The sequence below is a fragment of the Cetorhinus maximus genome, chromosome 31, assembly GCF_964194155.1.
Source record: "Cetorhinus maximus chromosome 31, sCetMax3.hap1.1, whole genome shotgun sequence".
Taxonomy (NCBI): Eukaryota; Metazoa; Chordata; class Chondrichthyes; order Lamniformes; family Cetorhinidae; genus Cetorhinus; species Cetorhinus maximus.
Window position 1 is genome coordinate 15,167,379 of NC_135909.1, and position 21,584 is coordinate 15,188,962.

The 21,584-nt window shown below is 45.1% G+C and overlaps 1 protein-coding gene and 4 non-coding genes across 6 annotated transcripts in view; 2 read left to right on the forward strand and 3 right to left on the reverse strand.

Annotated features, from left to right (window-relative positions):
• Positions 1 to 21,584, forward strand: part of LOC144670298 (uncharacterized) — a 940,207-nt gene that overhangs the window by 139,514 nt on the left and 779,109 nt on the right. The gene's annotated exons all lie outside the window — the stretch shown is intronic.
• On the reverse strand, positions 451 to 523 carry trnaf-gaa (transfer RNA phenylalanine (anticodon GAA)). The gene has a single exon. It is a non-coding gene; the product is annotated as a tRNA-Phe (tRNA).
• Positions 2,544 to 2,625, forward strand: trnas-gcu (transfer RNA serine (anticodon GCU)). Its single transcript has one exon. It is a non-coding gene; the product is annotated as a tRNA-Ser (tRNA).
• Positions 5,698 to 5,770, reverse strand: trnaf-gaa (transfer RNA phenylalanine (anticodon GAA)). Its single transcript has one exon. It is a non-coding gene; the product is annotated as a tRNA-Phe (tRNA).
• trnaf-gaa (transfer RNA phenylalanine (anticodon GAA)) lies at positions 10,093 to 10,165 on the reverse strand. The gene has a single exon. It is a non-coding gene; the product is annotated as a tRNA-Phe (tRNA).

The following is a 21,584-nucleotide window of genomic DNA, read 5'->3' on the forward strand; positions in this document are numbered from 1 at the left end:
TCCGTCCGCCGCATGAGTGAGGCGAGCTCATTTCTCTACCTAATCACTGAGAGGCACAGACACAAAGAAATAATAATAAACGGGAGGGAAACAATGGATTAATTGAATTCCAATTACGGTCCCCTGGTTAACGTTAAAAAAGCACCATTGCAATGGATCAACAGACGGATTTTCAGGAATTTAAAATTCCAATGACTGATCGAGGAACCAGAAGCTGCGAACATATGAGCGTTGCACGGTTGTTAGCATAGTTGATATGGGTGCTGAGTTGACCAGTGCTTTTTCAAGAATGGTTAAACCGAGCTTTATTCCAGTTAGGTGGACCAGCGGGCACAGAGCTGTCCGTGTGCGTTGGAGGAGACCCCTCCCCTCAAAAGCGGGACTGAGGCTTCCCAAAAAACCCTGGCGCAATCAGCTAGCGACGCTCAGGGGAAAAGGCTTGCAACATGCTGCCGAAACCCCGGATCGGACCAGGGACCTTTAGATCTTCAGTCTAACGCTCTCCCAACTGAGCTATTTCAGCTGGCAGAAGCGCGTTCTTCGAGCCAGAATTAAACCAGAGACCTAAGGATGTTAGTTTTACAGGCACCTGCAGTCCTCCGCTTATATTAGAGAACATGATCGTATAATGACAAAGGACAGCCAACATCTCGTTTCAGTTCCCTCCAGTTTTCCAGTTTTTCTTGATGAAGAGGGGGTGCAAAGCCCAACGAAGCATCAGTTCATTGCCATAAGCTCTCGGCCAATCGCTACACAGGGATTGTCCGACGAACAGCTTTCTTCATCCTTTGAGTGAATTGCTCCCTATTAAATGGCTTCGCTCTAAGTTTAAGGTTGTATACATTTGTTCTGCACTCCCTCGCCAGAGGAAATCGTTTCTCCGCATTAAAACCTATTAATCATCTCAATTACCTCAACCAGATAGCGCCTACACTTTCCCAACACACGAGTATGTAAGCGTCACAGCGGGAGCACATCTAACTGCAGATCAGAAAAATTTGTGTGTCGCACTTGGTCATGGCTAGTTTTAAACCAAATCTGTATCTGAATTAATGGAACCCGCTTGTGATAAACACTGTCGCCTTTCACTGCAGCTGATCAGTTTCATAGAGCCACGTATGTGATTTCCTCAGTTCTGCTTTTGTACAAAGCCGGGGAAATGCAACACAGATGTTAGTCTTCAGCCAGCTCCATTCACTCCAAGTGAAATCAAGAAATGGCTGAAGGCACGGGTAACTGCAAAGGCTTTGGGCCCCGACACCAATCCTGCAGCAGTATTGAAAACCTGTGCACCAGAAATAGCCTCGCACCTCGCAAGTTGTTACAGTGCAGGTACAGGACTGGCATCTACGCGGAAATGTGTGAAATTGCTCAGGTCTGTCTTGTCCACAAAAAAACAGGAAAATCTAACCGGAAAAACCCGCCCCATCAGCCTACTCTAGTTGAATAAGAAGGTGAGGGAAAATGTCTTCCTCAGTGCGATCAAGTGACCCTTACTCAGCAATAACCCGCTCACTGAAGCTCAGTTTGTTTCCTGCCAGGGTCACTCAGCTCCTGACCTCATTGCAGCCTTGGTCCAAACATGAAGAAAACAGCTCAACTCAAGAAGTGAGGTACAAGTGATTGCACTTGAGTTCAAAGAAGCATTTGAACTAATGGGGCATCAAGGAACCCCAGCAATACTGAAGTCATAAGAAGTAAGGCGGGAAACTCTCCACTGGTTGGAGTCGTCCCGGGGTTTCTAAAACATGCGAAAAGATTTCCAGCATGAACTGTAATTCGCTTATGATTGATGCACTTTGTGTCACAATGGAATGATTCCTTGGTTGGTTTGTGTTATGTCGTTAGCTTGTTTGTCGCTTTGGGTTTTCTCGTGAATTCATATGCGTCAGGTGCCGGGTTCAATTCCCGGACGAGCCCATCTTAATGCAGCATTTTCTTTTCGCGCTCGAGGTGGTGGCGGTTACGGAAATCAGGACCAGATTTGAACACCCGGGAAGTCATTGCAGGGAATGCATCGCTTTAACACACGTGATAAAAATGAATGTCAAGTTTAAAGAACGTTTCTACGTGCCATGAGTCTCTAAATTTATCCTAATAAATCAAATAAGGGAGCTGTCAACTTGTGGATACACGTGGAAGGCTGATTACACTCAGTTTCAATCTTGACTGAAAGGACAAGCAGAGCTGGGAATCCCAGTGTTCCATTTTAATTTACCACATTTTAGCTGTGTTCCGGTGCTCGCAGTGAGCTGGGAGGGGTTTCCTTTTGCTACCAAATGCTTGTATGTTGAAGTCTTTCCGCGGTGGGTTTTCACACTGTATAGAAACATGTTAGGTTAAAGTCTTGAAGCGATTCATATCAGTCGGTTTACAACAGTCCTTGATCTGATGTGATGCACATTTATTTTAATAACATAAACTATGTTTCCATTTTTACACATCTGGCCGAATATTCAGGGCCTGTACCAAAGAGGATCATTTATTTCAACGGTTCATGGATGCAAAAAGTATAGAAGGGGGTTTAATAGACGGCAATTCGTGACGAGGTAGCCGAGAGGTTCAGGCGATGGACTGCTAATCTATTGTGTTTGGCACGCGTGGGTCCGAATCCCACCTTCGTCGTTACTTTATCAACTGTTTCCGTCTTATTGCGGTGATTTTGCAGAAGCTCTGCCTGGAATCACTGATGTGATTCTCCAACCCAAGTTATGAGGCCAGCTTGCTTCGACTTTTCTTGTAAGATCTTGGATTCGATACTTTTGTTCACAATAACATTGGGATCCGACTTAGTGTCCTTTCGACATGTTATTTCCATCTCTCTCTCAGGGGAAACATTGGAGCAGTGGAAATATTCCGGGGACTTGGGTTCATTTCCCACCATAGTTGCTGATGGAAATTAAACTCAATAATTAAAACCTGCAATTTAACGCTAATCTCAGTGGTGGTTCACCGATGTCTTCCCTGGTCTGGCCATGGAATCAGTTTGATTCCTAACTGCCCGCTGAGAAAGCCACTGAGTTCAAGGACAGTTTGGGATGTGTAACAAAGACTGGCCTTGCGAGCGACGCTCACATCCCCTGAAATAATGTTTTAAAAGGGTGAATGCGCACCTCACTGATTGGATCTTCCATCAGCCCCTGTAATGGACAGACGTGTTGAATAATAAAGCGCTTTGTGACGTCAAGAAAAAGATCAATTCAGAACATCTCAGTGAAACCGAGACTCAAACCCACATCTGCGAACAGAAGGGAATCAGAATGTTGGCAGTTTTTACAGAGCGATATTGTTGAGCTGAATGTTCACACTGGAAGGCTGTAAAGTTCCTCATTGAAGGATGAGCCGCTGCTCCTCGAGCGAACCTTGAGCTTCATTGGAACATTGCAGGAGTCCGAGAACCGAGTGATCAGGGTGAGAGCCAGGTCGCCAGTCATTTCGATTCACCAGCTTGACTGTGTGGATGAGTTGGTTGGACTTTCTGTTAATTTACCGCACATTCTTGGCTATCAGTTGTGTCGCAGGATAATGCCACATCAACACTTTCTGTCAAAAGTTACCCCATCCCAACTCTTACTGCCCTGAGAAACTGTCACTTAGACATGTGATGACCAGCAATTGAAGTGAGCGCTGCCTAACTTCCCTGACCGTTAATTCCCCCTGATCTTTTTTGCTAAGTCGAATTAAAGCTGAGTTTCTGCAACTCCTATAACACAGCTAAAATATGGTCAAGTAACATGAAGCTGTAACCCTTCCGTCCAACCCACCATCATCTGCCCCACCACACGCCCCTCCTCTCACCGCATCACCCAAATGTCACCATCCTCGCCCCCACCGCCCCCCCAGCACCACCCCCCCCCCCCACCCCTCCCCCGCCCCCCTTCCCCCGGACCCACAGCCACCCCGAACTCTGCCAATCTGAATGTTCTTTCAGACAAGCCTACATGTTAAAATCAGGCTGTGAACATTTTGACCCGATAGGGCTCTGTACACAGGGGGTCACATGGATTTCATGGTTCTGAAGGAAAACATACCTGGAAGACTGTGTTTTAAAAAGTGGGCTTTTTTTCCCTTTGAGAAGAGAAGGACCAGCTGCTTGATGTTGTCTCGGATCAGTGCTGGGGGAGTTACTGTGGAACACTGACCCCATCTCAAGGACTGCACATCCAGTCCTTTGCCTTGATCCATTGACTTTTAATTTTTGGCAAAATTGCTTCCTTTCTAAAGAAGGGTCATGAGGGCTCGAAACGTTGACTCTGTATTTACATCTCCCCACAGATGCTGTTAGACCTGCTGATTTTTTACAGCATTTTCTGTTATTGTTTCTGATTTCCAACATCCCCATCATTTTGCTTTAATTTCCGCTATTTCTCTTTTTACTATCATGGTTTCCTATTTTGAATGCGTGTGTGTATGTGTGTGTGTGTGTTTGTGAGAGAGGGAGAGCGTGTGTGTGTGTGTGTGTGTGTGTATGTGTGTGTATGTGTGTGTGTGTTTGTGAGAGAGGGAGAGCGTGTGTGTGTGTATGTGTGTGTGTTTGTGAGAGAGGGAGAGCGTATGTGTGTGTGTATGTATGTGTGCGTGTGTGTGTTTGTGAGAGAGGGAGAGCGTTTGTGTGTGTGTATGTGTGACTTATGGTATCTCGAAAGATTAATTCGCATAACTTCAGATCCATACTGTACGTTCATAAGCTTTACATTTCTATTCGAAAATACCTTTGTTTATATCAAACAGACAAATTTATTGTTTATCGAAATAAGCCATTTAAAACCGCGTTTATTCTCGGGAACAGTGGTGAAGGTAAATAATTGGCCATTGTGGTGAGTGAATTGAACATTTGAACCAATGTTGCGACCTGTGGAGTAGTGGGACTAGACCAACGGCGCAATCCTCCCATCCCGCTCGTAACAGGATGCTCACTAAGAAACTTAGCTCCAAGTCACTGTCGACTCCTTCTGTAAAGCAGTTGACATATTGGGCTTCCCACTAAACATGCAGAAAACTAAGGTCCGATTCCAATATTCGTGACTGAGGGAGACCACCAGAAACGGCTGCACACAAAGAGCTTACTGAAAGGTCAAATTATGTTGTTTCAGTGAGTCATAGAAGTGCCCTTGGAGCAGGTTAAGCAGCATTTCCTGTGTTTCAATGAGAAATTCTGATCTGAATTTAAAAGGAAAGGGTAAATATTTGTAATACTCATGAGATCCGTCCGCCGCATGACTGAGGCGAGCTCATTTCTCGACCTAATCACTGAGAGACACAGACACAAAGAAATATTAATAAACGAGAGGGAAACAATGGATTAATTGAATTCCAATTACGTTCCCCTGGTTAATGTTATAAAAACAACATTGCAATGGATCAACAGACGGATTTTCAGGAATTTAAATTCCCAATGAGTGATCGAGGAACCAGAAGCTGGGAACATATGAGAGTTGCACGGTTGTTAGCATAGTTTCATGGGAGCTGAGTTGACCAGCGCTTTTTCATATGATTTTTTCAAGAAAGGTTAAAGCGATCTTTATTCCAGTAACGTGGACCAGCGGACACAGAGCTGCCCGCGTGTTTTGGAGGAGGGCAAGTCTCCCCTACCCTCAAAAAGCTGGACTGGGTCTCCCAAAAACTGTTGGCACCATCAGCTCGCGAGCAACACAGGAAAAAGCTGGAGACGCTCAGGCAAAAGGATTTGCAATTTGTTGCCAAAACCCGGGATTGAACCAGGGACTTTTAGATCTTCAGTGTAACGCTCTCCCAACTGAGCTATTTCGGCTGACAGCAAACCCTTCTTCGAGCCGGAATTAAACCAGAGACCTAAGGATGCTAATTTTACAGGCACCTACAGTCCTCCGCTTACATTAGAGAACATGATCGCACAATGACAAAGGACAGCCAACATCTCGTTTCAGTTTCCTCCAGTTTTCCAGTTTTTCTTGACAAAGAGTGGGTGCAAAGCCCAACGAAGCATCAGTTCATTGCCATAATCTCTCGGCCAATCGCTACACAGGGATTGTCCGACAAACAGCTTTCTTCATCCTTTGAATGAATTATTCCGTGACGTCACTATTAAATGGCTTCACTCTAAGTTTAAGGTAATATCCATTTGTTCTGCACTTCCCCGCCAGAGAAAATCGTTTCTCCGCATTTAAACCTATTAATCATTTCAATTACCTCAACCAGATAGCGCCTACTGCTTCTCAACTCACGAGTATATAAGCGTCACAGCGGGAGCACATCTAACTGCAGATCAGAAAAATGTGTGTGCCGCACTTGGCCATGGCTACTTTTGCACCAAATCTGTGTTGGAATTAATGGAACCCGCTTGTGATAAACACTGTCACCTTTCACTGTTTAGCTGATGAGTTTCACAGAGCCACGTATGTGATTCCCTCAGTTCCGCTTTTGCACGAAGTTGGGGAAATGCATCACAGCTGTCTTCAGCCAGCTCCATTCACTCCAAGTGAAATCAAGAAATGGCTGAAGACACGGGTAACTGCAAAGGCTGTGGGCCCTGACACCATTCCTGCAGCAGCACTGAAAACCTGTGCTCCAGAAATAGACTCGCCCCACGCCAAGTTGTTCCATTACAGCTACAGGACTGGCATTTACCCGGCCATGTGGGAAATTGCTCAGGTCTGTCTTGTCCACAAAAAAAACAGGAAAATCCATGTGAAGTGTACTCCAGAGTCCATAAGTGAAATGGTGTTGCCCTTGGCTCTGCTGCAGAACCAAACAGTCATCAGAACAGATGACAAAAGGCCCTCTAACCAGGCCGTGAATCATCAGCGGTCAACTCCTTTCCCTCCCCATCCAGGGATTTTCCAGTGACACACTGCGACAGGCTGGCCAACACTTTCAGTAAACTGCTGACACTGTCAGCAACCGGCAATGGAGCCTTGCTGAGGCGGTGCGGATACATAGAAGCATGACTCAAATTCTTCTCACTCAATATAATGGACCCCAGCAGCGAGGTGATATTGATAATTGCTGCCTTGTTACAGCTCATCCCTACCAAATCCGGGGCCTGTTCTGCCACCTTCAGACTGGGTAGAAAAGGCTTGCTCACCAATAGGTGGCCAATCACATTTGTTAATTCGCCATCTTGTCCTCAGCAATGAGGGTTTCTAGATTTGCATAAGAGTTTATTCCAGCATTGTTGATGAGTGAGTTCAGTCCAGTTGTGCCCAGGCTTGCTTGCACTGCCTCCACCGCTTTTTGGATGCTGGCTGAATCTGTAACATCCAGCTCTATCACCTTCACTGCACGTTGTTCATCTGCTAACTTCTGCAGCTCCTGGACTGGGCTCGACTGCCAATAGGCTGCAAAGATCTGAGCCGGTGGACATCCGGAGCTGCTCAGCTGTTTAACGAGTTCCAGCCCGATCTCCTTGTTCGCCCCGGTAATTAGAACAGCCTCAGCCTTCAGTTCTGTCATGATCAGCCTGAACCAGGTGGCGACAGCGCCGCTAAACCCGCGTTAACTCGGGCCGAGAATAGTCATTAAGGCTGAGATCTGCTAACCACCAAAAAAGGGGGAGGTTCTCCCTCCGACAGGGATAGTCAGCGATTTTCCGCACCCCTCGGGACTTCGCACCGCTGTCAGGAGGCCAAGGGACAAGATACCCCGACCCTTTCGAACGGTGAAGAGAAAGTCAATTTCCATCTATCAAGAGCCCGGCATCCCTCAAGGGCGGTCCGGCGGGCGGAAGCTGGTGTCCCTTCCTGATACTAGAGACTGTTCAGCAGCGGAATCGCCGGTGATGAGGACAAGTAGTCGCTTCGCGGGAACCTAGAGACCTTTCCCCGTTTGTCCGATCCCCAAAGTGTTGGGTAAGGACTTACGGAGGCGGCCTCCTCCCAGGTGTGTGAGTGGATATCATATGTGACATTGACGTTGTGTTTGTTCTTGTTGTTCATTGAACACTGTTGTGTGTTTAACGAATAACATATCACGTTCAAATGATGACATGAGGGTAAACGTCTCCAGACATTCGAGCAGCGATCCTGAACCAGCTCCGTTCTTTGTGGTGTGAATTTCTTGCTTGACTGATCCCGCGGAACGGGGCATTGCAGGAATTCCTACCTTGAAAAAGTGCTGCTCTTCTCTCCGACAGGATTTCCGCTTGTCCCTTTTGCCTTTTTCACCCTAATTGCTTTCTATTTCCCTCCTAATGATTGCAGTGTATATTTCACCACATTTCTACTTCCCTTTAGCTCAGAAGAAGTCACCCGGACCCAAAACGTTAACTCTGTCTTTCTCTCCACAGATGTTTTCAGACCTGCTGAGTTTTTCCAGCATTTTTTTGCTTTTGTGCCGTGGAACTAATGGTTATATTCGTACAAGATTATGTCCTGGTCCTCCACATAGCCCTCCCATTTGGCTGTGTTCCATCCTGGACGTCGTATCTCACGTCGCCAAAGGACATGAAGGCTCGGACTGGGCACTCACGTGAGTGTTTCAAATCGCACTGAGTGATAATGAGTTAATCAGACACAAACACGCACACACACCAGCCGGAGATACTGTATGAGGAGAGTCAGAAATTCGCTTACAATGCCAGAGACTGACAAATACACAATGAATGTCACACTGATTCACAGCACCAGAAGCTGTGAGAACAAATCACTTGTACACGCAGTTCCACTGACAGACTCAGAAAGTGACCCAATCCTCATATAGTATCGGAAAATGCAAGGTACAGACTGAAATGGCACAGGTATATTGTACCAGCGAATGGCAGGTACAGAATGACTCCAAAACTTACTTACATTATCAGAAGCGGGCAGAGAGAGCAAGATCCTTCTACACGTCCAGTTCCACTGACAGGTTAAGAATGTGACCCAGTTGTCTCAGAGTCAGAAAATGAGAGATAGAGATGAGAAATATCACAGACGCACTGTACCAGAGAACTAGCAATGCAAAATAAATCCAACTGTCACGGACAGGTCCACTCGAAACTTTGACTCTGTTTTTTTTCTCCCCACAGATGCTGTTAGACCTGCTGATTTTTTCCAGCATTCTCTATTTTTGTTTCAGATTTCCAGCATCCGCAATATTTTGCTCTAATTTCCCCTGTTTATCTTTTTTATGACATGGTTTTCGATTATGTGTGTGTGTGTGTGTGTGTGTGTGTGTGTGTGTGACTTATGGTATCTCGAAAGATCCATTCGTATAATTTTATATTCCATACTGTATGTTGATAAGCTTTACATTTCTATTCGAGAAGAGTTTTTTTTATAATGAACTAATAAATTTGTTTTTATCGAATGAATCCACGTTAAAGTCTCCCTTATTCTCGGGAACAGTGGTGAAGGTAAATACTTGGCCATTTTGGTGAGTGAAATGAACATTTAAACTAATGCCGCGAACTATGGAGTAGTGGGACTAGATCAACGGTTCACTCCGAAACTTAACTCCAGGTCACTGTCGACTCCTTCTGCAAAGCATATGACATATTGGGCTTTCCACTTAACATGCAGAAAACTAAGATCCGGTTCCAATATTCCTGACTGAGGAACACCACCTGAGTGAAGGGTCAAATAATATTTTTTCAGTGAGTCAAGGAAGTACTCTTGGAGCAGGTTAAGCAGCATTTCCCGTGTTTCAATGAGAAATTCTGATCTGAATTTAAAAGGAAAGGGTAAATATTTGTAATAATCATGAGATCCGTCCGCCACATGACTGAGGCGAGCTCACTTCTCGATCTTATCACTGACAGATACAGATACGAAGAAAGTATAATAAACGAGAGGGAATCAATGGGTTAATTGGATTCCAATTCCGCTCCTCTGGTTAGTGTTCACAAAAGCACCATTGCAATGGATCAATGACTGATCGAGGAATCAGCAGCTGGGAACATATGAGAGTTGCACGGCTGTTAGCATTGTTTAATGGGAGCTGAGTTGACCAGCGCTTGTTCAACAATTTTTAAAGAACATTTAAACCGATCTTTATTCCGGTAACGTGGACCGGCGGGCACAGCGCTGCAAAACTGCAGTTGTGCCCTACCCTCAGAAATGGGACTGAGTCTCCCCAAAAGCAATCGCAACCTCTCGCAGCAAGCGGAACACCCAGAAAACTGGATTTGAAATTTATTGCCGAAACCCGGGATTGAACCAGGGACCTTTAGATCTTCAGTCTAACGCTCTCCCAACTGAGCTATTTCGGTTGATGGAAAAGAGTTCTTTCAGCCGGAATTGAACCAGCGGCCTAAGGATACCAGCTTTACAGTCAGCTACAGTCCTCCGCTTATATTAGAAAACGTGATCGCATAATGACAAAGGACAGCCATCGCCTCGTTTCAGTTCCCTCCAGGTTTCGATTTTATCTTCATAAGGAGAGAGTGCTAAGTACAACGAAGCATCAATTCATTCCCATTAGCTCTCGGCCAATCTCTACACAGGGATTGCCCTAAAAACAGTCTTCTTCATCCTGTGGGTTAATTGTTTCCTGACGTCGTTTTACATGACTTAACTCTAATTTTAAGGTGAAATCCTTTTTTCTGTGTTCCCCCACCAGAGGAAATCGTTTCTCCGCATTAAAACCGTTTAATCATTTCAATTTCCTCAACCAGATAGCACCTACACCTTCTCAACTCACGGGCATTTAAGCGTCACAGCGGGAGCACATCTAACTGCAGATCATGAAACTGTGTGTGTATCGCACATGGTCATGGCTACTTTTGCACCAAATCTGTGTCTGAATTAATGGAACCCGCTTGTGATAAACACTGTCACCTTTCCCTGTTTAGCTGATGCGTTTCATAGAGCCACGTATGAGATTTCCTCAGTTCCGCTTTTGCACAAAGCTGGAGAAATGCATCACAGATGCCAGTCTTCAGCCAGCTCCATTCACTCCAAGTGAAATCAACAAATGGCTGAAGGCACGGGTAACTGCAAAGGCTTTGGGCCCTGACACCATTCCTGCAGCAGCACTGAAAACCTGTGCTCCAGAAATAGCCTCGTTCCTCGCCAAGTTGTTCCATTACAGCTACAGGACTGACATCTCCCCGGCAATGTGGGAAATTGCTCAGGTCTGTCTTGTCCACAGAAAAACAGGAAAATCCAAGCGGCAAAAACCGCCCCATCAGTCTTCTCTCGTTCATGAAGAAAGTGAGGGGAAATTTCTTCGATAGTGCAATCAAGTGACACTTACTCAGCAATAACCCGCTCACTGAAGCTCAGTTTGTTTTCTGCCAGGGTCACTCAGCTCCTGATCTCATTGCAGCCTTTGGTCCAAACATGAAGGGAACAGCTGAACTCAAGAAATGAGGTGCAAGTGACCGCATTTGTTCAAAGAAGCATTTGACCTAATGTGGCATCAAGGAACCCCAGCAAAACTGAAGTCAATGGAAATAAGGCGGGAAACTCTCCACTGGTTGGAGTCGTCCCCGGGGTTTCTAAAACATTCCAAAAGATTTCCAGCAGGAACAGTAATTCGCTTTTGTTTGATGCACTATGGGTGACAATGAAACGATTGCTTGACTGAATTTGGTCATGCGGGTGGCTCGTTGCTCTAAGGGCATGATTTTCGCTTTGGGATTTTCATTGAATTGGCATGAGAGTGGTCCCGGACGAGCCCATCGGACATCTTAATGTGATAGTTTTTTTCGCGCTCGAGGTGGTGGCAATTACGGAAATCAGGACCAGGTTTGAACACCCGGGAAGTCATTGCAGGAAATGCATCACTTCAACACAAGTGAAGACAATGAATGCCAAATTTAAAGGACGTTACTCCGTGCCATGAGACTCTGAATTTATCCTGATGCATCAAATAAGGGAACTGTCCACCTGTGGATTCACTTGGGAGGCTGATTGCACTCAGTTTCAATCTTGACTGAAAGGACAAGCAGAGTTTTGTTTTAATTTACCACATTTTAGCTGGTTTCCGGTACTTGCAGTGAGCTGGGAGGGGTTTCATTTTGCTGCCAAATGCTTGTATGTTCCGGTCTTTCCGCGGTGGGTTTTCACACTGTGTGGAAACATGTGGGATATCAGGTTGAAGTGTTGAAGTGATTCACATCAGTCGGTTTACTGATCTGATGTGATGGGCATTTACTTTAAAGACAGAAACTACATGTCCAAATTTACACATTTGGTAGAATATTCAGGGCCTGTACCAAAGAGGATCATTTATTTCAGCGGTTCATGGATGCAAAAAGTATAGAAGGGGGTGTAATGAGCCACATTTGGCCGCGAGGTGGCGGAGAGGTTAAGGCGATAGACTGTTAATCCATTGTACTCCGCACGTGTGGGTTTGAATCCCACATTCATCGTTACTGTTTCCGCCTTATTGCGGTGATTTTGCAGAAGCTCTGCCTGGAATCACTGATGTGATTCTCCAACCCAAGTTCTGAGGCCAGCTTGCTTCCACTTTTCTTGTAAGATCTTGGATTCGATACTTTTGTTAACAATTACATGGGGATCCGACTTAGAGTCAATTCGACATGATATTTCCATCTCTCTCTCTAAGGGGAGACAGTGGAGTAGTGGAAATATTCCAGGGACTTGGGTTCATAGTTGCTGGTGGAAATTACACTCAATAATTCAATTTTGCAATTAAACGCCGATCTCCGTGGTGATTCGCTGATGTCTTCCAGGGCCTGCCTTACATATGAGTTTGATTCCTAACTGCCCGCTGAGAAAGCCACTGAGTTCAAGGACAATTTGGGATGTGTAACAAAGACTGGCCTTGAGAGCGACGCTCACATCTCCTGAAATAATGTTTTAAAAGGGTGAATGCGCACCTCACTGATTGGATCTTCCATCAGCCCCTGTAATGGACAGACGTGTTGAATAATAAAGCACTTTGTGACGTCAAGAAAAAGATCAATTCAGAACATCTCAGTGACATCGAGGCTCAAACCCACATCTGCGAACAGAAGGGAATCAGAATGTTGGCAGTTTTTACAGAGCGATATTGTTGAGCTGAATGTTCACACTGGAAGGCTGTAAAGTTCCTCATTGAAGGATGAGGCGCTGCTCCTCGAGCGAACCTTGAGCTTCATTGGAACATTGCAGGAGTCCGAGAACCGAGTGATCAGGGTGAGAGCCAGGTCGACAGTCATTTCGTTTCACCAGCTTGACTGTGTGGATGACTTGGTTGGACTTTCTGTTAATTTACCGCACATTCTTGGCTATCAGTTTTTTCGCAGGCAAATGCCACTTTCCGTCAAAAGTAACCCCATCCCAACTCTTACTGTCCTGAGAAACTGCCACTTGGACATGAGATGACCAGCTATTGAAGTGAGCGCTGCCTAACTTCCCTGACCGTTAATTCGCACTGAGCTTCTTTGCTAAGTCGAATTAAAGCTGACTTTCTGCAACTCCTATAACACAGCTAAAATATGGTCAAGAAATATGAAGCTGTAACCCTCCCGCCTAACTCACCATTATCTGCCCCCAGAATACGCCCCTCCCCTCACTGCATCCCCCCAACTGCCACCACCCTCACCAGCCTCCCACCCCACCCGACCCACCTCCCCTACTCCCCTGCCCCACAGCCACCCCCAGCTCTGCCAGTCTGAATGTTCTTTCAGTCAAGACTACAACTCCATGTTGAAATCAGGCTGTGAACATTATGACCCGATAGGGCTGTGTACACAGGGGCTCACATGGTTTTCATGGTTCTGAAATGAAAACATACCTGGAAGTCTGTGTTTTAAAAAGTGGGCTTTTTTTTCCTTTGAGAAGAGAAAGACCAACTGCTTGATGTTGTCTCGGATCAGTGCTGGGGGAGTTACTGTGGAATACTGACCCCATCTCAAGGACTGCACAACCTGTCCTTTGCCTTGATTCATTGATTTTTAACGTTTGGCAAAATTCCCCCCTTTCTAAAGAAGTGCCATAAGGACTCGAAACGTTGATTATCTGTTTTTTTCACTCCACAGATGCTGTTAGACCAGCTGATTTTTTTCCGGCATTTTCTGTTTTTGTTTCAGATTTCCAGCATCCGCATCATTTTGCTTTTATTTCCCCTATTTCTCTTTTTTATGTCGTGGTTTTCATTATGAGTGCGTGTGTGTATGTGTGTGTGTGTTTGTGAGAGGAGACCGTATGTGTGTGTTTGTGTGTGTGAGAGAGAGAGAGAGAGAGGGAGAGCGTGTGTGTGTGCGACTTATGGTATCTGGAAAGATTAATTCGTATAATTTCATATTCCATACTGTATGTTCATAAGCTTTAATTTTCCATTCGAAAATACCTTTTTTAAATGAACAAACAAATTTATAGTTCATTGAAACAATCCACTTTAAATTATCCTTTATTCGCGGGAACAGTGGTGAAGGTAAATAATTGGCCATTTTGGTGAGTGAGTTGAACATTTAAACCAATGTTGCGATCTGTGGAGTAATGGGACTAGACCAAGGGCGCACTCCTCCCATCCCGCTCGTAACAGTGTGTTCACTCAGAAACTTAGCTCCAGGTCACTTGCGGCTCCTTCTGTAAAGCATATGAGAGACTGGGCTTCCCACTAATAATGCAGGAAACTAAGATCCGTTTCAAACATTCCTGACCGAGGAAGACACCCAGAAACTGCTGCACACAAAGAGCTTACTGAAAGGTCAAATTATATTCTTTCAGCGAGTCATGGAAGTGCCCTTGGAGCAGGTTAAGCAGCATTTCCTGTGTTTCAATGATAAATTCTGATCTGAATTTAATAGGATAGAGTAAATATTTGTCATACACATGAGATCCATCCGTCACATGACTAAGGCGAACTCATTTCTCGATCTAATCACTAAGGGGCACAGGGAACAAAATAATAATAAACGAGAGGGAAACAAGGGATTAATTGGATTCCAATTCCGCTCCACTGGATAATGTCAAAAAGAACACAATTGCAACGGATTTTCAGGAATTTACATTCCCAATGACTAATTGAGTTGCCAGGAGCTGGAAACATATGAGAGTTGCAGAGTTATTAGCATAGTTTAATGGGAGCTGAGTTGACAAGCGCTTTTTCACATGTTTTTTTCAAGAAAAGTTAAACCAACCTTTATTCCAGTAACGCGAACCAGCACACATACTTTGGAGTCTTTGCAAGTCTCCACCACACTCAGAAACAGGGCTGGGTATACCCGAAACACTCTGGCAACATCAGCTAGCGAATAACACACGCAGCAACTCGTGAAACCCATGTGAATGGATTTCCAACTTGCTGTCGAAACACAGGATTGATCCAGGACCCTTTAAATGTTCAGTCTAACGCTCTCCCGACTGAGCTATTCCGGCTAACCGAAGGGCTTTCTTTGAGCCGGAATTGAACCAGAGACCTAAGGATGCTAGTTTTACAGGCACCTACAGTCCTCCTTTTATATTAGAGAACATGATCGCATAATGACAAAGGGCAGCCATCACCTCGTTTCAGTTCCCACCAGGTTTCCAGTTTTTCTTGATAAAGAGGGGGTGCAAAGCGCAACGAAGCATCAGTTCATTGCCATAAACTCTCGGCCAATCTCTACACAGGAATTGTCCGACAAACAGCTTTCTTCATCCTTTGAGTGAATTGCTCCCTGACGTCACTATTAAATGGCTTAACTCTAAATTTAAGGTTATATATATTTGTTCTGTGTTCCCCCAGCAGAGGAAATCGTTTATCCGCATTAAAACCGTTTAATCATCTCAATTGCCTCAGCCAGCTAGCTCCGACACCTTCTCAACTGACGTGTCACAGCGGGAGCACATCTAACTGCTGATCAGAAAACTGTGTGTGTATCGCACATGGTCATGGCTACTTTTGCACCAAATCTGTGTCTGAATTAATGGAACCCGCTTGTGATAAACACTGTCGCCTTTCACTGCTTAGCAGATGAGTTTCATAGAGCCACGTTTGTGATTCCCTAAGTTCCGATTTTGCACAAAGTTGGGGAAATGCATCACAGATGTCAGCTCCTTTCACTCCAAGTGAAATCAAGAAATGGCTGAAGGCACGGGTAACTGCAAAGGCTTTGGGCCCTGACACCATTCCTGCAGCAGTACTGAAAACCTGTGCTCCACAAATAGCCTCGCCCCTGGCCAAGTTGTTCCATTACAGCTACAAGACTGACATCTACCCGGCAATGTGGGAAATTGCTCAGGTCTGTCTTGTCCACAAAAAAACAGGAAAATCCAAGCGGCAAAATCCGTCTTCTCTCGTTTATCAAGAAAGTGAGGGAATATGTCTTCGACAGTGCGATCAAGTGGCAATAACCCGCTTACTGAAGCTCAGTTTGTTTTCTGCCAGGGTCACTCAGCTCCTGACCTCATTGCAGCCTTGGTCCAAACATGAAGAAAACAGCTGAACTCAAGTCGTGAGTGACTGCACTTGAGTTCAAAGAAACTTATTGACCTAGTGCGGGCATCAAGGAACCCCAGCAAAACTGAAGTCAAAGGAAATAAGGCGGGAAACTCTCCACTGGTTGGAGTCGTCCCCGGGGTTTCTAATACATTCCAAAAGATTTCCAGCAGGAACAGTTATTCGCTTTTGTTTGATACACTATGGGTGACAATGAAAAGATTCCATGATTGCATCTTGTTATGCATGTGGCTCGTTGGTCCAGGGGCGAGATTATCTTTTTGGGATTTTCATTGAATTATTATGCAAGAGGCCCCGGGTTCAATTCTCGCACGAGCCCAACCAATTAATGCCGAAATTGTTTTCGCGCTTGAGGTGGAGGCAGTTCCGGAAATCAAGACCAGAATTGAACATCCGGGAAGTTATTGCAGAAAATGCATCACCTGAACACACGTGAAGAAAATGAATGCCAAATTTAAATGATGTTTCTCCGCGTCATGTCCTAATGCATCAAATAAGGGAACTGTCCATTTGTGGAGTCACTTAGGAGGCTGATTGCACTCAGTTTCAATCTTGACTGAAAGGACAAGCAGAGCTGGGAACCCTAGTGTTTTATTTTAATTTACCACATTTTAGCTGTGTTCCGGTGCTTGCAGTGAGCTGGGAGGGGTTTCCTTTTGCAACCAAATGCTTGTAAGTTCCGGTCTTTCAGCGCTGGATTTTCACACTGTGTAGAAACATGTTGGATATCAGGTTGAAGTGTTGAAGTGAATCACATCAGTCGGTTTATAACAGTCCCTGATCTGATGTGATGGGCATTTACTTTAATGACAGAAACTACATTTCCAAAGTTACACATCTGGCCAAAGATTCGGGACCTGAACCAAAGAGGATCATTTATTTCAACATTTCGTGGGTGTAAAAAGTATAGAAGGGAGTTTACGGGAGCACGTTTTGTGACCAGGTGGTGGAGGTTAAGGCGATGAGCTGCTAATCCATTGTGTTTCGCACGCGTGGGTTCGAATCACACCTTTGTCATGACTTTCCCAACTGTTTCCGCCTTATTGCGGTGATTTTGCAGAAGCTCTGCCTGGAATCACTGATGTGATTCTAGAACCCAAGTTATGAGGCCAGCTTGCTTCGACTTTTCTTGTAAGAACTTGGATTCGATACTTTTGCTCACAATAACATGGGGATCCGACTGAGAGTCCATTCGACATATTTCCATTTCTCACTAAAGGGAAACATTGAAGCAGTGGAAATATTCCGGACACTTGCGTTAATTTCCCACCATAGTTGCTGATGGTAATTAAACTCAATAATTAAAATCTGCAATTAAACGCTCATCTCAATGCTGGTTCACTGATGTCTTCCCTGGTATGGCCTACATATGAGTTTGATTCCTAACAGCTCGCTGAAAAAGCCACAGAGTTCAAGGACAGTTTCGGATGTGAAACAAAGACTGGCCTTGCGACCGATGCTCACATCTCCTGAAATAATGTTTTAAAAGGGTGAATGCGCACCTCACTGATTGGATCTTCCATCAGCCCCTGTAATGGACAGACGTGTTGAATAATAAAGCGCTTTGTGACGTCAAGAAAAAGATCAATTCAGAACATCTCAGTGAAACCGAGGCTCAAACCCACATCTGCGAACAGAAGGGAATCAGAATGTTGGCAGTTTTTACAGAGCGATATTGTTGAGCTGAATGTTCACACTGGAAGGCTGTAAAGTTCCTCATTGAAGGATGAGCCGCTGTTCCTCCAGTGAACCTTGAGCTTCATCAGAACATTGCAGGAGTCCGAGAACCGAGTGATCAGGGTGAGAACCAGGTCGACAGTCATTTCGTTTCACCAGCTGGACTGTGTGGATGAGTTGGTTGGACTTTCTGTTAATTTACCGCACATTCTTAGCTATCAGTTCTGTCGCAGGAAAATGCCACTTCAACACTTTCTGTCAAAAGTAACCCCATCCCAACCCTTAATGCCCTGAGAAACTGCCACTTTGACATGTGATGAGCAGTAATTGAAGTGAGCGCTGCCTAACTTCCCTGACCGTTAATTCCCCCTGAGCTTCTTTACTAAGTCGAATTAAAACTGACTTTCTGCAACTCCTATAACACAGCTAAAATATGGTCAAGTAATATGAAGCTGTAACCCTCCCGCCCCACCCACCGTCATCTGCCCCCACGACCAGCCCCTCCCCTCGCTGCATCACCACAACTGCCACCACCAACACCCCCACCCCGCACCCCACCCCACCCCCGCCCCCCCCCCCCCCCCCCCCCCCCCCACCCCCCGGCCCTACAGCCACCCCAGCTCTGCCAGTCTGAATGTTGTTTCAGACAAGACTACAACTCCATGTTGAAATCAGGCTGTGAACATTTTGACCCGATAGGGCTGTGTACACAGGGGGTCACATGGTTTTCATGGTTCTGAATGAAAACATACCAGGAAAACTGTGTTTTAAAAAGCGTTTTTTTTTTCCTTCGAGAAGAGGAGGACCAAATGCTTGATGTTGTCACGGATCAGTGCTGGGGGAGTTACTGTGGAACACTGACCCCATCTCAAGGACTGCACACCCTGTCCTTTGCCTTGACCCATTGACATTTAATGTTTGGCAAATTTCCTCCCTTTGTAAAGAAGGGCCATAAGGACTCGAAACGCTGACTCTGTATTTACTTCTCCCCACAGATGCTGTTAGACCAGCTGATGTTTTCCAGCATTTTCTGTTTTTGTTTCTGATTTTTAACATCCCCATCATTTTGCTTTAATTTCCCCTATTTCTCTTTTTAATATCATGGTTTTCTATTATGAGTGTGTGTATGTGTGTGTGTGTGTTTGTAAGAGAGGGAGGACGTGTGTGTGTCTGTGTGTGTGTTTGAGAGAGAGGGAGAGCGTATGTGTGTGTGTGTGTGTGTGTGTGACTTATGGTATCTCGAAAGATTAATTCGCATAATTTCAGATCCATACTGAATGTTCATAAGCTTTAATTTTCTATTCGAAAATTACTTTTCTTATAATAAACAAAGAAATTTATTGTTCATCGAAATAATCCACTTTAAAACCTCGTTTATTCTCGGGAACAGTGGTGAAGGTAAATAATTGGCCATTTTGCTGAGTGAAGTGAACATTTGAGCCAATGTTGCGACCTGTGGAGTAGTGGGACTAGACCAATGGCGCACTCCTCCCATCCCGCTTGTAACAGGGTGCTCACTCAGAAACTTAGCTCCGGGTCACTGTCGACTCCTTCTGTGAAGCAGATGACATATTGGCTTCCCACTAAACATGCAGAAAACTAAGATCCGATTCCAATATTCGTGTCTGAGGAAGACCACCAGAAACGGCTGCACACAAAGAGCTTACTGAAAGGTCAAATTATATTCTTTCAGTGAGTCATAGAAGTGACCTTGGAGCAGGTTAAGCAGCATTTCCCGTGTTTCAATGAGAAATCCTGATCTGAATTTAAGAGGAAAGGGTAAATGTTTGTAATACTCATGAGATCCGTCCGCCGCATGAGTGAGGCGAGCTCATTTCTCGACCTAATCACTGAGAGACACAGACACAAAGAAATAATAATAAACGAGAGGGAAACAATGGAATAATTGGATTCCAATTACGGTCCCCTGGTTAATTTTAAAAAAGCAACATTGCAATGGATCAACAGACGGATTTTCAGGAATTTAATTTCTCAATGACTGATCGAGGAACCAGAAGCTGTGAACATATGAGCGTTGCACGGTTGTTAGTATAGTTTATTGGGAGCTGACTTGACCAACGCTTTTTCATATGTTTTTTTCAAAAAAGGTTAAACCGATCTTTATTCCAGTAACGTGGACCAGCGGGCACAGAACTGCACGCGTGCTTTGGAGGACAGCATGTCTTCCCAACCCTCAGAAGAGGACTGGGTCTCCCCAAAGACCTGTTGGCACCATCAGCTAGTGACCAACACAAACTGGAGACGTTTCCGCGAGAGAACTTGCTACCGAAATCGGGAATTGAAACAGGGACTTTGAGATCTTCAGTTTAACGCTCACCCAACTGAGATATTCTTCGACCCAGAATCGAACCAGAGACCTAAGGATGTTAGTTTTACAGGCACATACCGTCCTCCGCTGATATTACAGAACATGATCGCACAATGACAAAAGACAGCCATCACCTCGCTTCAGTTCCCTCCAGATTTGCAGTTTTTCTTGATAAAGAGGGGGTGAAAAGCCCAACGAAGCATCAGTTCATTGCCATAAGCTCTCGGCCAATCGCTACACAGAGGTTGTCCTCCAAACAGCCTTCTTCGTCCTTTGAGTGATTTGTTCCCTGACGTCACTATAAAATGGCTTCACTCGAAGTTTAAGGTTATATCCATTTATTCTGCACTCCGCCACCAGAGGAAATCGTTTCTCCGCATTAAAACCTATTAATCATCTCAATTACCTCAATCAGATAACGCCTATGTCTTCTCAACTCACGAGTATGTAAGCGACACAGCGGGAGCACATCTAACTGCAGATCAGAAAACTGTGTGTGTCGCACTTGGTCATGGCTACTTTTGCACCAATTCTGTATCTGAATTAATGGAACCCGTTTCTGATAAACACTGTCACCTTTCACTGCTTAGCAGACGAGTTTCATAGAGCCACGTATGTGATTCCCTCCGTTCTGCTTTTGCACAAAAATGGGGAAATGCATCACAGATGTCACTCTTCAGCCAGCTCCGGTCACTCCAAGTGAAATCAAGAAATGGCTGAAGGCAACTGCAAAGGCTTTGGGCCCTGACACCATTCCTGCAGCAGTACTGAAAACCTGTGCTCCACAAATAGCCTCGCCCCTCGCCAAGTTCTTCCAGTGCAGCTACAAGACTGGCATCTACCCGGCAATGTGGGAAATTGCTCAGGTCTGTCTTGTCCACAGAAAAACAGGAAAATCCAAACGGCAAAAACCGCCCCATCCGTCTTCTCTCGTTTATCAAGAAGGTGAGGGAAAATGTCTTCGACAGTGCGAACAAGTGGCAGTAACGCGCTCACTGAAGCTCAGTGTGTTTTCTGCCAGGGTCACTCAGCTCCTGACCTCATTGCAGCCTTGGTCCAAACATGAAGAAAACAGCCGAACTCAAGGCGTGAGGTGCAAGTGACTGCACTTGAGTTCAAAGAAGCATTTGACCTAATGTGGCAACAAGGAACCCCAGCAAAACTGAAGTCAAAGGAAATAAGGCGGGAAACTCTCCACTGGTTGGAGTCGTTCCCATGGTTTCTAAAACATTGGAAAAGATTTCCAGCATGAACTTTAATTCGCTTATGATTGATGCACTTTGTGTGA